This window comes from Gossypium hirsutum, chromosome A01 (genome assembly GCF_007990345.1).
Source record: "Gossypium hirsutum isolate 1008001.06 chromosome A01, Gossypium_hirsutum_v2.1, whole genome shotgun sequence".
NCBI lineage: Eukaryota > Viridiplantae > Streptophyta > Magnoliopsida > Malvales > Malvaceae > Gossypium > Gossypium hirsutum.
In genome coordinates, this window is record NC_053424.1 from 105,044,444 (window position 1) to 105,058,786 (window position 14,343).

Genomic DNA, 14,343 nt, shown 5'->3' on the forward strand with positions numbered 1-14,343 from the left:
TTCATAAATCATATGGATCAAATTCTAGAAAAATATAATATGAAAAGTTAATTAAAACATGTCACAACAAAAATAACATAAACAAGACAGAAAAATAAATATTATAAAAATATATTAAACGAATTATTATTTTGAAAATTTCTTATAAAACATAAATTTAGATAGCACTATGAACATATAAAAAAATAACACAGAATTAAAAACATAAAGTTATTAACACCAAATTTTGTAGGTTGGCTAAAAGAAAGAGAGAAAAGAAAATAGAAAATAATAAAGAGAGAAAATATTGCGTGTATTTTTTGTATTATATATTTTTACATATTAATAATTTATTTTCATGTATTTTATCATCTTTATATAAATTTATGTTATTTTTGTGTTGTATCTTAGTTTACATTGTTTTATTTCTAAAACATCTAATTATAGAAAATTATTTAAATAATGCCATAGTGTTTCATAAAAATTATTATGTAGCTTAGTTAATTTTATTTTTTTGGTAAATTACAATAAGAAGACAAAGTCTAAACAACTAACGCGGTTAATGCAACTCAAACCCAAGCCACATCTAGGATGGTAAACACCTTTGACTATCAAGCCATCACATGGGGTTCGTAGCTTAGTTCATTTTGAAATGGAATATATGAAATTACTTTTTCCAAACGTGACTTGTCAAAATTAATTTAGAAGTTATGATTTATCAATTAAAAAATCTAAAAAAATTGTTAAAATAAATTACTTTCTTTTAAAATTATATATTTAAAAGGTTTAACCCGTACATCATTTGTAAGTCGATTTAGGATTGATACATGGTTTACTTATAATTTTCTTTTTCTTTTTTTTTAAATAATATATGTATGTATTAGTTAGTTTAAAGTTTCACTTGTGGGTGATTAAAACGTGGTGTATTCACATCCACTAAAAAGTAGTTATTTTAAAATGATATATTTATAATAATTGGTGTAGGCTTTAACTCGTGCAGTAATTTAAAATTTATATTCAATTATAGATAAATAAATAATAAATTTGAATTTCATAAATAAAAAAAGATATTATTTATATTTAATTATGTTTAAATAAAGTTAATAATATTTATTTTAAGTCATTTAGCATTTTTATTTTATATTAGTGATAATATGTTATTTTATTATTAATTGATATATAAAATTTATGTATCACATTTTATTATTAGAAGTTTGAGCCTCATTTTATAGAGGGTGTTGTTTTCTCTCTCTCTCTCTTTTTGTTTCACGTTGGGGTCGAGCGTGATGGGAGAAAGGGAAGGAATGAAAGAGAGAAGGGTACAGAACAGAAAGAAAGAAGGAAATAGAGAGGGAAAAAAATTAAGAATTAAGCAAATAGTCTTTTTAGAGAATTACAATAATAAAGTAAAACTTGAATAATAAAGTGATTAGCGTGACTCGAATTAAACCCATATCTAGAACGACGAATACCCTTAATTAGTAGGCCATCACATGCGTTCTAGGGTAACATTTTTTAAAGTCATGTTTATTTTATTTTTATTTTGCACTTTGATTTTTTTGTTGGATTAAGTTAAAAAGAATTTTTTATTACTTAAATTATGTAAAACATTATATAAATGGATGTAAACAAAAAAAATGATAAAAGATAAACTAAAACATAACATATCATAAAAACAATAAAAACATGATACAAATCATTAACTTGTAAAAATATTTATAAAATAATTTTTAATACATTAGAATATATATATAAATGGGTGAGTTAATTAATTTTTTATATCTCCTTTAATTGATACTCAAATTAGTTTTCAGTCTAACAGATTAATCTGACTTGATTCAAACATTAAATTATATATTATAATATTTTGACATTAGTCATATTTTCATATTATTTTTTCGTTTGTATTTATTTTAGAAAATTTTTTTCCATTTTATTGTTTTATTATTTATTTAAATTGATTGCGGTATTAGTTCTTTTTCATTAATTGTATAAGTTGACTTACAGATTAATTTAAGATTCACAAAAATAATTAATATATATATATATTTATAAAAATATTTATTTATTTATATTGATGTATTTAAAAGGATTCAATCCACGCCTTTGATTTCTAATCAATACTTGATCTGCTTTGCGAAATTGGATTATTGACTGCTTCTAGACGTGGGAACGTTTGGACTAGAAATACTACAGCAAAATAGATAAATGATTAAATAGCAGTATCCGCAAGTATACGGGTCTATTTGTAATATAAATTAATGTTACAACAAAAAACTTTGGGAAGTATTCCGAGTATCGTACCCAAAGGAGATTGAATTAAACCTGCATTAACTCTCTACACTAATAGGGTTAAATAGTATTGATTTAAAATTATATTATGAAAACCAAATTAAAATGGATTAATTAAACTAACATAAAATTTTCTAAAATTAAAATCAACCAATTAACAACAGAATAAATCCAATAAAACGAGCAGGGGATTAACTCACTTCAGTGCTCGTAATTAACTTCAGAATTTGGGTTTTATTGAGTTATGTAACAATTTCTCAGTGGTGTTGGAAACAGTTGTTTCGGGGCCACCAAATCTGACGAGTAAATTTGTCAATATTATCATTTAAAATTTGCGAGTGGATTATTGTTCTTAAAGATTTTTGATATGGTAATTTAGGCTATTCTAATGATTAATTAAGTTCAAGTGGTAAGACCCTGAGGTTAAGTGGTTTTAAAAAATGAGGTATTGGGACCTTGTTTTTATAAACTTAGCCATAAATATTTTTGTAAATATTTACGGAGTGCCATTAAAATGGTATCAAAGTTTCATTGAAAACTTTTAACGTTTCGATAGTTAATTAATTAAAAAGGACTAAATCGTAAAACATATAAAAATTGATCACTATGTGATTTGAGTGATTAAATGGTTATTTGGAAAAAGGAATTAAATGGTAATTAGACCATTTAAGAATGTAGTGGACGGTTTTGGGCTCGTAAAAGCATGAAAATTTGATGATTATTAAATAGACAAAATGATAATTTGATAATTAAATTAAATTAAATAAAAACCAAAATATTATATTATCATTTTCATGTCTTCTTCACGAATTGAAAGAAGAAAGCAACCATGGTTATACATCAAGCTTCGGCCATGATTTGGATGATGCATGTAAGTCTAATTTAGCCCTGTTTTTAATATTTTTTTATGTTTTTGGGATCGTTGCAACTAAGTCCAACTAGCCCATACCTTCGATTTTGAAATTGTTAAAGATTTTAATATTTCCATTGATGAACCTTATGATTTTAGATGTTAAATGATGAATTTGATATGTTAGTTGTTATTTAAAAGTATTTTATTAAGTTATTTTTGATGAATTTATCGATTAGGGACTAAATTGTTGAAATAGTAAAAATACAAGGATTTGATGTGAAATTGTTGCAATAATGGGCTGCATTGGATGCCATAAGTATTCCGCTAGGCTATATTTTGGGTAAAAATGGTTAAATTGCATCTTTTAGGTTTAGTGACTAAATTGAATAAAAGTAAAGTTTTAGGGGTAATTTTGTAAAAATGTCAAAAAATACTAATTTGAATAAAGTAAATTGTTGAACTATCTAAATTAATAGAGGAGAATAGAAAATTTCCAAAATGCTCTTGAACTTTGATATTTCTACAATTTAGTCAAGTAAGTTCGTATAGTTTAAAATTTAACATCAATATGAATTGTTGAGTATATTAACATGGTACAATATATATTTTATTTTAATTGTTGATAATAAATGGTAATTTGAGATTTAATATTAAATTGATGCTCGATTTGATTTGAACGCAGGATCGAGTACAATCATGATTTGGAGTGTTAAGAGGGTTTGGAGTCGAGATGGTATTGGAGGGAGATATTTGTATATTACCCAAGCAAACTGAGGTTCGGCATTTGTTGTGAACTCTTGCTTTATACTTCCAGTTTGGTGTGTTCTGGGTGGATCAGCTCTTATGAGCTTCTATTGGCGTGTTTCGGGTGGACTAGATCTTATGAGCTTTTGTTTGACGTATTTTGGTTGGATCAGCTTTTATGAGCTTTTGTCTGGTGTGTTCGGTTGATTTGACAATGTACTCTTATCCATAAGTCATTCTTCGAATGAAAAATCTCGGTAAGATAATCTATTTAATAAATTTGAAGATTTGTTATTTATTGAATATTGATTTGAACATAAATAAATTTATCAATTTGCTACAACAAAATAGGTTTTTAGTGGCGTTTTTTAGGCCTATAAACGCCGCTAAAACTACTGGCAGCGCTTTTACAAACGCCGCAAAAAACGCCACTAAAGACAACGCCACTAACAATTTGTGGCGTTTATGAGAAAAACGCCGCTAAAAGTCATGATCTTTAGTGGCGCTTTTCCCACAAACTGGAGCATGACCTTTAGCGGCGCTTTTCCCATAAACGCCGCTAAAAAACATGACCTTTAGCGACGCTTTTCCCACAGACGCCACTAAAGAACATGACTTTTAACGGCACTTTTCTCACAAACGCCGCTAAAAATCATGACCTTTTAAAAAATTATTTTATTTTAATTAAATAATATTTATCTCTATGTTAAATATTATTGTAATAGCCCAAATTTGACTAGGCTTAATGAACCAAACAGAAAACCAAAAATAAAAAAAATGTCCAATCTGTACAGTCCATATTACAAAAGAAATAAAGCCCAAAAGGCAAATTATACCCCATAAACCCATTACACTCGTGGCCCAACACCCCAATCAAACCCAAATATCTAACTACCCTATACTGGTCACAGCCTAATACCCAATTATACCCGGTACTCATTACACCCACTTAGCCCAGGACAAAAATGGCCCAACTGGCCCAGCTTGTTACACCAAGGCAGGAAACCCTAGGGTTTCTGCCTTTCTCCTCGCGCCGCAAACAGAAGGTTCCAAAAGCCAAGCCTCACGACCCTTCGATTTCTGCCGTTCCAGCTACCCTCCATCAAGGCCACAATTCTAGGCTCCAAGTCACGCCGAGATCAACGTCACCGGTGGACCATCGTCAAGCCTTCGTCACCGCCGGATTCCTCGCGAATACCTGCAAGACAAGACAAAAGAAACCAGTAGACACGAAGCAGAAAAGGAAACCAAATAGCAGCAAATAAACTGAAACCAATAAGGAAAGAAATCAAAGATTTCTTTCCTAAACATGTATAGTCTAAAGGCTATAAAGCCTCTCCTCCGATTTGTAAAAGACTTACGTGCTAAAAAATATATATAGATAGAATCAATAAAAAATATAGAGATTCAGCAAAAGAGCTATTTCTTACGCATATATACAGCAAGCATCACAATCGATTGAATAAACAAAGGTGAAATTTTCTTTTAAATACATGCATATATATATTGCGAACGAAAAAGGGAAAGGGGAGACGAACCTTTTTTGATCTGCGCTGAAATGGGAAATTTCCCAGTTTCCGACCGCTGCGCATGGCGACGTTCATGGTGACGCGTGAGCGCGTGAACGCCTGAGAACGAAGGCTCGACGGAGCTCCGGTGCAGGCCCCAGATCCTCACTTAGAGGATTTCACCCTTTTTTTTTAGAGCCGGGTGTGAAAATGAATTTAAAACTAAAGTTTGGCTTATATAGCCTTAACAGAATGACGCCGTTTTAGCTTAATCCAATAAGCTTAAAACGACGTCGTATTAAGACTAAGGATCCGTGCGTTGACCCGATTACCCGGGAAGGATCCGCGTGTTTTTGGAAAATGGGCAAATTGCCCGATTGATCCTTCCGTGTTTCCTGAATTTTCAATTTGATTTTTTTATTTCTTAATTTAGCCCTAATATTCTAATTCTATTTCAATTTGGTCCCACGAGCGATTTTTTAAAATATATCCAGAAAACGACGTCGTTTAGGATTAGGGCAAATTTCCCAGTGAGTCCTTTGTCGTTTTTAATTCTTGCGAATCAGGCCCTGAATTTTTACTATTTTGCAAATTAGCCTTATAATTTTATTTAAATTCAATTTTATCCCTTTCTTTATTATTTTAAATTTTTTTATTTTTTATATATATCATTTATTTATTTTAAAAAACTATACATATATCATTATTAAAAATACTATTTATATATTTATATAAAAATTTTATTTATCATATATTATTTTCCTATATATATATTATATTTTATTATATAACATTTATTATATTTTATTATATATTACTTATTTTTTTTATATATGTTATGTATATCGTATATTATCTATTACATTATTTATGTTTTATATTATTCATTATATTATTTATAATTTTAAAATTTGTAAATTATTATTAAATCATATTTTTAACTCATATTATATACACATTTCATTATTAATTAATTATTTATTTATTATGTGTTATTTTATTTTAAATTGAAATCTTTATATATATATAATTCTTTTATAAATTCTTTTACATACTTTTTATTTTATATATTATTTTTTAACCAATATATTTTATTTTTATATATAATTATTATTTTTTTTATTATATATTATATATTATATATTAAATACTATTTTTAAAATTATTATTAAATATCATATTTTTATTTGTATTATAAGTATATTTCGTTAACAATTACTCACTTTATTTTATATTTTTATATATACTAATTCTTTTATATACTTTTATATTGTATATATCATTTATGTGTTAAATGTTATTTTATAATTATTATTTGATGTTATATTTTATGAACATGTACATTGATATTATATTACTTTTTTTATATATTAAATTGTGTATCATGTATCATTTCTTAATTATTACTATGTATGTTTGTATGTTTTGCTTATTCATCTTCAATATATGCTATGTGTATATGATGCTATGTAATTTTAAACATGCATGTATCTTGTATATGATCTTTGTATTATTGCCATTGTATCGTTTAAATGCATGTTTTATTCACTTATTATTGCAATATCCTATTCCATAATGATAATGTGATTCCTCATGCATTAGTTAAAAAACAAGATTCCAAAGTTTTCAAAAATAAAAAAGGCTATGTTTGGTGTTTGGAATCTTCGAGAAAAGTAGTACCCTAACTTATTGAGTTGCGATTTTTCTCGTTGAGTTCGAATAATTAAGTACCCTTCTAAGTTTTTAAAATTTTCAAAATACGAGCAATTGTCTTGGAATTTCAAAACATTATGTCCTAACTTACTGGATGTGGCGTTTTTTCGTTTCGAGATAGGGATTTCCAAAAAGGCTAACTTAGTGTCAAATATCTTGAAAATATTGTTTCCTAGCTTATTGGATGTAATATTTTGACTTATTTGATATAAGTGAACCTTAATTTTCAAAAATAAAAAATATTAAAAGAGGATTGTATCTTAAAATTCTTAATTTCCAACCTTAAAGACATTTGATAATTAATTAGGTACCAATTTTTGGGCGTTACGAAGGTGCTGATCCTTCCTCGTACGTAACCGACTCCCGGACCCATTCTTTTTATTTTGTAGGCCAAAACTAATGATTTTAAAACAAAATGTTTTAAAGGTATCCAATCACACCTAAAAAGATTGGTGGCGACTCCCGTTTTCGTTTTTAAAGTCGATTCCTATTTTCCTAAAACTCAGTTTAAAAATGGTCTCGACAATTATATTATGCTAAATTTTTGAAATTTGAACTTTAAACTAAGGATAAATAAAAAATATTAATTAAATTAAATTTTCCATTAAAATTTAAACTTCAAAACTAAATATAAAAATTAATGAATTTAAATTTAATACATAAACATTGATTCAATATGTAATTTAATACATAAAAAAAACACACACAGACACACAAACTATTACAATTTCTAAAACAAAATTCATTCTAGTGAGAAAAGAATGCCAAATCATCATCACCTCTCATTAATCAAAGGAAAAAGATCAGAAAAGAAGAAGAAACAATATACAGCAGAGGGCTAGTTCAAGCTTAGATGAAGCCAAAGTATTGCAATGCCTGCATACATAACTTAGTGAAGTACTTTGATCTTGATCTTGGTTAAGACTTGTTCCAGCAATAAAGAAAATTGTTAAACATAATCTCGGTCACTTGATTGAGCAAAACAAGGAAATTAGCTATACCATTTACTGTAATGAAAGTGAAATCAATAAAAAGTAAACCCATAATAAAAAAACTGATGCTAGGCTAATCGTAAATGCTAATGTCACTGTAAATAAGTGACAGGCATAAATCCAGTTTCATGTTGATGGATTTGTAAAGGCCACAAAAAGAAAATAAGTAGCCATATATGAAAAAGACAAATAGGGTCAAATGAAGGTTAAAGGAGATGTCATGACAAACCTCACGTGTTTAATGTCTATCTCCTTTCTCGATTTCATGCGACTCATAACATGTTTCACTTTTTTTTTTATTAAGCTTACAAATATCACAGGTTTCAGTTATTATAATCTTAATTTCTATGTCCAATAGCATTGATAAAGTTATTATTTTTCATTCAAACAAATTTGGTATTATCTTTAGTCACTTTGAAATGTCTAATCGTTGAAGATGAGCGCAAAATGCCATTGCTGAAAAACAAGCTCATGCCAAAGTTCGAACTCTATACCTCTAGCATATAGGGGATCTTGAACCCAAATTATTGAAAATGTCGATCAAAAGGAAGAGGAGATAAACTTGACGATGAAACTCTAATGGAAAGACATTAAACTTTTGGAAGAAAAAGGCAAAAGATGTTTAAGGGACTCATGTCAAGAACTCATGTCAAAATCAAACTGGTAATGGATAAACTCAGGACTCATCAAGGTAAAAAAAATAAAAAATAACCTACCTCGTGCTATTGCATCCTCTTTCCTTCTTAACTCCTGCAAAATATAAAGTTAACATTTAGTTACTACAAGAATAAATTAATCTAAGAGCAAAATGAATAGCAAAATCACCTTACATACAACATAGTTACATATTGCATTTGAACATATAAGAATCAAGTCATTGCATAATTTTAGTATTTTTCATAATAAAAAGACTACAGAACATAAAGATATTTTACAAGAATTCAGCTAGAAAAACTAAACTGAAATATGAATTGGAAATTCAGATTCAAAAACTATGGTTTTGATTTTTTTGTGCCAAGATAGCAATATAGAAATCTGTATAATTTGTAACTGCAATGCGAAAGGAACAACTTATCACAATTGATATCGAATACCGCAAAAATAAATTGGAAGCACCACACTTATTATTCAAGGGCCAGCCTCACTCGACTGTAATCAGCCAACAATAAATTACCTGTTCACGCTTATTCAGTTCAGCCTCTTTTGCTTTAAGTTCCTTCTCTCTTGCTTTTAGATCATATATATTTTAATCATATATAAGACAAAAACATCAAAAGAAGTCTATGATTTTAATCATATATATTTTAATCGTTTTGTCACCAAAGAATGGATGTTGGATAGAAAATATATAAGAAAATGCATTGAGAATCAGATAAATGTACTTCAAAGTTAACATCTAAAATTAACATCGAAAAAAAATTAACTTTTATGAATGATATAACAACATAAAAAATATCTTCTATCATATAAAAAACCTCAATTATTGATGGTTTTTTTACTTATTAGTTTTAATTAATCATGAGGTCTCAAAACAACCACAATTGTTACTAATGCTAAAAACAAGATAGTGGATGTAACTTGTGAAAAAAAGGAAATTATTTCTCTTGTAATTTATATGAAAATTTAAACCATTTAAACATGAAATGCAAAGTACAAACACAGTTCCTGCTCAGAGGCCCCCCGGGTAAACAATCAACAGGTTTCTAATTTCAACTTAACATTTGCCCTTCCTCTTTTAGTTTAAAACTCAAAGTTTTTATGATTTTTTTTATATTTTTCTTGTCAAATTTACTGTTAATATTATATTTGAAGTTTGTATCTGTCTCTTTCAATAATATTACCTTCAAAATTTAAACATACATTCTCTTTTTAAAATGTAATATAGGTTATCACTTCACTCAATATTTTTTCATCTATCAATTCAAGTTTTTATGACATAAGTAGAATCAAACTAGAAATCTTCTCATAAAATTAGCTTTCTATAATTGTTTCAAAGCTACAGCTTAGGGTAAGTCAGTTTCCATATGACTAAATAGTAAACAATAACCAATTTGAGTTAAAAAGAAAAAAATATATAAGGGAAAAATAATAGATAACCAGATGAGAAGATTTATATCTACACAAACATCCTTAATAACAATAAAAACATAAATAAGCAATCAATCCTTCACCAGACACCAAATTCTCAGAGTATACTAATAATAACACACTTAAATACAAATAGAACTTTATGGAAAAGGTTAGAAAGAATAGCCATCAATCCTTCAAAACTAAGTTATTACAAAAAAAGGCATCTACGTAAGCCATCTAGGACGGCTATCAAACCACCGAAACATGAAGTGAAAATGTTCAAGATCAGGAAACAAAAAGCAATAGTATTAATTAGAGCACGAATGCTATATTTCTTACCTCTATTCATGCTAGTTTGATCACCAATCAACTTTAGGAGGAACGATAACAAGTCTGGCCAACTTTCTGGCCAGTCGTAGACTGCAATAGCCGCTACAGCCATACTGATTGTTGTGCAAAGTTTTCTATTAGGATTATCCAAAGTAGATAAAAGTAGTCCGTGGATAACTGCCTGACAATATAATCATGATTAATTTAATATGGAGGTGGACAGGGTATATTAAACATAAAATGTTTACAACTTGTTGATTAATAGCTACATTTAGAGGTGGAAAACCCATTCATATGTTTCATCTCAAAATTTTAAGTGAAAATTAAGATAGAGAAAGAAAGCCAAAATATATGTGTATGTTTAGAGCAGCTCAATAGCAGGCAATAACAAGAGGAAAAACATTTTTTTAACACTTATTGGTAACCATGTATAGATAAGGAACCAATAAAAAGCATGGCTAAATGTTTCAGCCAAGCCATAACTGTTCAATAGAAGTAGAACTGCAGAAAAACAAAAACATACAAAGGCATATTTAGAACTATACAAAGAAGCATTGAGGCTTTATACAGTAACCAATGCTAGAAGTATACAACGAGAATGAATTAAAAGCCAACAAAAGTAGCACAAAAAGAAGCTGTCAAATACCCTCAAGCCAAAGCTTCCTAATATTTATTAGATATGCATGTACTTTAGCAATATTCAGCAAGGTACAGCTTTTATTGTAATGAATTTCACGCAAAAAGATAGCAAATTTCATCATAATCGCCACCAAAATTCGGGGTTTACTTAAAAAAGGAAAAACTCAAAGCTTTGACTTCATATTCATATCTTCTAGAAAAATGTTTACTGTTGCATATGTAGTAAAATTCTCATGGCACTGTAGCAAAGACCAAATAATAAAAACAGTAAGCAAGGAATAAAACCCCCACATTCCCATGGCCTCAGCCTGTGGAAAAATTATAAAACCAAACAGAAAAACAACGTAAAAGAATATAATCCCAAATGCAAACCTCTCCAATAAAATTAGCGCGGGTAGCACGTTTACAGGAAATTGATCAAGACAATCCTCAAAACAACCTTCAAAAAAAAGCTAAAACTCATTACCTTAAATCACACACTTCAATTTATTCGACAAAAAATGGAAAAATTCAAAGCTAAATCTCTCAAAACTGGCAAACACTGATTAACTTACAACAACGATTATGACATTATTTTTACTTTCTGGCCACTGATTATGGCACTATTCGTGTTCTAAATAATTCAATCAATAAACAAATAAAACTTAACCTAAGCTGAGCTAAGCAAATGTATAAAAGAGTGAAAAATCTGAAAACACAAAAACAGAAACGCAGCCCATTAAACTAAAAGAAAATAATAATAATAATAATAATAATAATAATAATAGCAAAGCTAAAGAATTGAAGATTAGGTATCCATTGAAAGGAAATGTTACAATGTGAGAGATGAAAATCAATTAAAATTGATAAAAACAACGAAAAAAAGAAGAAGAAGAAATATTCGTTTTGGAATCTAAAGAAAGAAAAATGAAAATAAAAAAAAATCGAAGATGATTATTATTATTTGTTAAAATTGTAGATTATAAGTAAGAAATTATGGGTGAAAAGCTTACCTTTCGGGGATTGAAGAATTGAGATCTCGAAATGCAATGTTTCTAAATCGGAGGCAAACTATTTCTTACGGTTAAATTAATAAACGAATAAAGAGAAGAAGTAGATAGATTCAACATAAGATAAGGGGGAAAACCGAGAAATCATAAGGGAGGATAAGGAATTGAGAAATGCACCACTAAAAAGAGTGAGAGTGATGAAATTTTAGGATGGAATCAAAGCAATTGATAAGAGGAGGATAAACAATAAACCCTAAGTCGAAGAGATGAGAGCTTAGGCTTACCTCATACCTATTAAAAAAAAAGAGAGACTAATCGAGTTTTTCGGGTATAAAATAGAAGAACAGGTTGAGAAAGGCTGAGAAAGAAAAGGGAATTAGGAAAGAAAAGGGAATCGGGGGAGAGAAATAGAAGTACAGGCTGAGAATGGCTGAGAAAGAAAGTGGAATCGAGAAAGAAAAAGCAATTGGGGGGAGAGAAATAAAACGGCATCGTTTCAATCAAAATGAAAATTTAGCGCTTTTATCATAAACGCCGCTATTGCTTGACTTTTGTGGCGTTTTTATCATAAACCTGCTAATGCTTGACTTTTTTTTATAATTTTTATATTGAATTATTATATATTTCATATCAATTTTAAATAAATATTTTTTAAAAATTTATGTAATATTTAAAAGAATTAGATAAAATTTGAATTTTTTTATATATTTTTATATATCAAATGGTTTAGATTAAATATTTTTAAATATAAAAGCATTAATTGATTGCATAAAATTTCATCATTTAACAAATCTCAAGTTAAATCTTAAATACATATAAAGTTTATCTATTATCTCTTAAATAAATTAAATTATAATCGTAATTTTAATATATTAAATTTAATATTATCTCTTTTACGAATATATAAGAAATTATTTAATATATAAATTAAAAAATACTAATTAATCTAAACCCTAAACCCTTAACTCCTATCCCTTAAACCTTAAATCATACAACATAAACCCTAAGCCGATAACCCTTAACCCATAACACCTAAACCTTAAACCCTAACCCTTAAACCATAAACCATAAACCATAATCATTAAACCCATAATCCATAATCCATAAACCTTAAAATAGAAACTCCTAAACCTTAAACCCTAAACTATATACCCTAAGCCATAAATCCTAAACTATAATGATAATTAATTCAATATTTTAAAATTAATACTATCTCTTTTACAATTATATAAGAAATTGTTTAATATATAAATTTAAAAACAATAAGTCATATACCCAAAAAACTTTAAAATTATTTTAAATAATAGTATTTTAAATTTTTTCATTTTTAACAAATATTTTTCTATGTTTTTACTTTCAAATTTTTTCTATGTGTTAGTATTTTTTTCTGAAGAATTTAAATATTCAATTAAAAATAAATTGTATTTTAATTAATATAAATAAACCAGTTAAATAATAAATAGACAGATAAAATATATTTAAAAGCGCCGCTAATGCTCGATCTATAGCGGCGTTTTTCAAAAATCGCCCCTAATGTTCGATCTATAGCGGCGATTTTCAAAAAGCGCCGCTAATGCTCGATCTATAGCGGCATTTTTCAGATAGCACCGCTAATGCTTGATCTATAGCGGCGTTTTTTATCCAAACGCCGCTAAAAACCTGTTTTGCTATAGTGGTTGAGATTGTGGATGATGCTTAGGTTTGTGCTAAGCTTATGGTTGCATTATGTCATGTTTAGTATTAATGATATACATTGAAATGGTAAGTGACCAAATGGAAATATGCTTATGTTCATGAAAAGGTGGCAGGATTCAAAGATTTATTTTCTTATAAAATGGTTTATCATGTGATTGACCCCAAATGAGTTATTTACATAAATGCACTAACTTGTGTATTGATGACGGTGATTAGGCTTTATATCCAGCTTGAGATTATGATTGATGTTTATGCTTATGTCTGGTATTATACTAATGAAACGGGTAAGAAAAGGTAATGAAATAGTAAGTTCATTATTGAAATATGATATGATGAAAAAGGAATTGATGAGTTGAATAGTGTATTTATATATATGAGAAATTACGTATGTTATGGATGAACTTACCTATGAAGTGAATAAATATACTAACTAGTGAATTGGTTTTGTTATTTAAGTGTGTGCTTAGTAAATGAAATGGAAAGTAAGTAAAGGAAGTAATTCATAGTTTTATGAAAAATTTAATAATGGTGTATAACGA

General features: G+C 28.0%; 1 long non-coding RNA gene across 2 annotated transcripts; it reads right to left on the reverse strand.

The window, feature by feature from the left end:
• Nucleotides 1-7,851: 7,851 nt before the first annotated feature.
• On the reverse strand, nucleotides 7,852-12,645 carry LOC121229058 (uncharacterized). Of its 2 annotated transcripts, XR_005926492.1 has the most exons (4): nucleotides 12,113-12,645; nucleotides 11,493-11,559; nucleotides 10,491-10,662; nucleotides 7,852-8,831 (listed from the first exon to the last, which is right to left on the reverse strand). It is a non-coding gene; the product is annotated as an uncharacterized lncRNA (long non-coding RNA). The 2 variants fall into 2 exon arrangements; XR_005926491.1 differs by lacking the exon at nucleotides 11,493-11,559 and having other exon boundaries at nucleotides 12,113-12,584.
• Nucleotides 12,646-14,343: the final 1,698 nt, after the last annotated feature.